Genomic DNA, 3,166 nt, shown 5'->3' with positions numbered 1-3,166 from the left:
GTGCACCTTCGTCGGGGTGGGCACCTTGGCTGGGTTTGCCCCGGCTGCGCTCCGAAGCGGGGTTATTGGAGCGCCGCCTCTTTTTTTGTCGGAGCGTTTGGTGGGGTTTCTCGCATTGGCTCTTCCGAGGCCCGGTTGCCACCCTGGCGCGCACGAAGTCGGAAGTAGGGTTAATTGCCCGGGTGCGCACCTTTGCCAGGGTGGGCACCTTACCTGGGCTGCGCACCAGGGCGGGCTCAAGATGGCACGCGCGTTCCGTTTTTTTCACTATCTTTCAAAACGGAAATTTTAAAATCTCCTTTTTTTTTTGCCTTTTCTGGAAATTAGTGAAGGCAGCGCATCAAAGGTGCGCACCTCGCTGCCCACCTTGGTGTGCTCTGAGGTGCGCACCCGGGAGCGCTACGAAGTGTGCTCCAAGGTGCGGCGTGCACGTTGTCGGAGCCCGGTTTGCCCCGGGTGCGCACCTCGCCTGCACCTTGGCCGGGGTGGGCACCTTGGCTGGGTTTGCCCAGGGTGCGCTCCGAAGCGGGGTTACTGGAGCGCCCCCTCTTTTTTTGTCAGAGCGTTTGGTGGGGTTTCTCGCATTGGCTCTTCCCAGGCCCGGTTGTTGGGTGCGCTCCCACCCTGGCGCGCGCGAAGTTGGAAGTTGGGTTAATTGCCCGGGCGCGCACCTTCGCCAGGGTGGGCACCTTGGTGCGCACACCTTGGCTGGGCTGCGCACCAGGGCGGGCTCAAGATGGCACCAGCATTCCCTTTTTCTCACTATCTTTCAAAACGGAAATTTTAAAATCTCGTTTTTTTTTTGCCTTTTATGGAAATTAGTGAAGGCATCGCATCAAAGGTGCGCACCTCGCTGCCCACCTTGGTGTGCTCCGAGGTGCCCACCACGGTGCGCAACGCCGGTGCGAACCCGGGAGCGCCCCGATGTGTGCTCCAAGGTGCGGCGTGCACGAAGTCGGACCCCGGTTTGCCCCGGGTGCGCACCTCGCGTGCACCTTGGTGCGCACACCTTGGCTGGGTTGCGCGGCCTGGTGGGCACCATGGTGCGCACCAAGGAGCGCTCCGAAGTGTGCTCCAAGGTGCGGCGTGCACGAAGTCGGAGCCCGGTTTGCCCCGGGTACGCACCTCGCGTGCACCTTCGCCGGGGTGGGCACCTCGGCTGGGTTGCGCGCCCTGGTGCGCACCAAGGAGCGCTCCGAAGTGTGCTCCAAGGTGCGGCGTGCACGAAGTCGGAGCCCGGTTTGCCCCGGGTGCGCACCTTCGCCGCGGTGCGCACCATGGCGTGCACGAAGTCGGAGCCCGGTTTGCCCCGGGTGCGCACCTCGCGTGCACCTTCGGCGGGGTTGCGCGCCCTGGTGGGCACCATGGTGCGCACCAAGGAGCGCTCCGAAGTGTGCTCCAAGGTGCGGCGTGCACGAAGTCGGAGCCCGGTTTGCCCCGGGTGCGCACCTCGCGTGCACCTTCGGCGGGGTTGCGCGCCCTGGTGGGCACCATGGTGCGCACCAAGGAGCGCTCCGAAGTGTGCTCCAAGGTGCGGCGTGCACGAAGTCGGAGCCCGGTTTGCCCCGGGTGCGCACCTCGCGTGCACCTTCGCCGCGGTGGGCACCATGGCGTGCACGAAGTCGGAGCCCGGTTTGCCCCGGGTGCGCACCTCGCGTGCACCTTCGCCGGGGTGGGCACCTCGGCTGGGTTGCGCGCCCTGGTGCGCACCAAGGAGCGCTCCGAAGTGTGCTCCAAGGTGCGGCGTGCACGAAGTCGGAGCCCGGTTTGCCCCGGGTGCGCACCTCGCGTGCACCTTCGCCAGGGTGGGCACCTCGGTGCGCACACCTTCTCAATGTTTTCTTGCCTTTTCTGGAAATTGGTGAAGGCAGCGCATCAAAGGTGCGCACCTCGGTGTGCTCCGAGGTGCGAACCCGAGAGCGCTCCGAGGTGCCCACGAAGTCGAAAGTCGGGTTAATTGCATTGTTTTCCCCGGGTGCGCTCCGAGGTGCGCAACATCGGCGCGCACCAAGGAGGGCTCCGAAGTGTGCTCCAAGGTGCGCACGATGGCGTGCACCTCTGGTGCGCACGATTCGGAGCTCGGTTTGACCGGGGTGCGCACACCTTGGCTGGGTTGCGCACCTTTTGTGCGCTCCAAGGTGCGCACGAAGTCGGAGCTCGGTTTGCCCCGGGTGCGCACCTTCGCCAGGGTGCGCACCTTGATGCGCACGCCTTGGCTGGGCTGCGCACCTTGGTGGGCGCCATGGTGCGCACCTTTCGTGCGCTCCAAGGTGCGCACGAAGTCGGAGCTCGGTTTGCCCCGGGTGCGCACCTTGGTGGGCGCCATGGTGCACTCCGAGGTGCCCAAGATTGGTGCGCACCAAGGAGCGCTCCGAAGTGCGCTCCAAGGTGCGCGCGAAGTCGAAAGTTGGGTTAATTGTCCGGTTTGCCTCGGGTGCGCACCTTGCGTGCACCTTCGCCAGGGTGGGCGCCTTGGTGCGCACACCTTGGCTGGGCTGCGCACACCTTGGCACCCGCGTTTCCTTCATTTTAAATTTTTTTTTTTTACAATCTCTCAAGTGGGAAATTCTATAATCTCAACTTTTTTTGCCTTTTCAGGAAACTTTTGAATGGAGCGCATCATTGGTGCGCTCCGAAGTGTGCTCCAAAGCTCTCTCCAGCTGCGTGCACCTGCCCCGGCCGCGCACCCGGCCCCGCCCAGCTTCGCTCACCTGTCCCGGGCGTCTGGTGCGGAACCTTAGAGTAAGAAACATCACCGTGCACCTTGGCCAACGTGCGCGACTCGACCGAGCGCGCACTGGCCGAGGTGCACACCGATTTCACCTGGGTGCGCGCGCAGCACCTCGGGCGCACCGGGGTGCGCGCACAACGCCCGGGTTGCACCGTGGCCTGTGTGCTCGGGGCGCCTCGGGTGCGCGCTCGGTGTCGCCCCCGGCGCGCGCGGTAGTGCGGGCAGCGCACCCCGGCCCGGCCCGGCCCCGACGAGAACGCAAACGGGCAAAAGGTTTATTCAAATAGCATTGCGACGCCCGGCGAAAAACTAAAAAAGGGTGCAACACCGGGACTTCCCGGGAGGTCACCCATCCCAGTACTACTCCGGCCCAAGCGCGCTTAACTGCGGAGTTCTGATGGGATCCGGTGCACTAACGCTGGTATGATCGCACCC

General features: G+C 64.4%; 1 non-coding gene across 1 annotated transcript; it reads right to left on the bottom strand.

Annotated features, from left to right (window-relative positions):
• Positions 1-3,047: 3,047 nt before the first annotated feature.
• LOC131872963 (5S ribosomal RNA) lies at positions 3,048-3,166 on the bottom strand. Its single transcript, XR_009371015.1, has one exon. It is a non-coding gene; the product is annotated as a 5S ribosomal RNA (ribosomal RNA).

The sequence above is a fragment of the Cryptomeria japonica genome, unplaced genomic scaffold, assembly GCF_030272615.1.
Source record: "Cryptomeria japonica unplaced genomic scaffold, Sugi_1.0 HiC_scaffold_926, whole genome shotgun sequence".
NCBI lineage: Eukaryota > Viridiplantae > Streptophyta > Pinopsida > Cupressales > Cupressaceae > Cryptomeria > Cryptomeria japonica.
The sequence above is the reverse complement of the archived record's forward strand: the minus strand, read 5'-3'. Positions and strand labels throughout refer to the sequence as shown.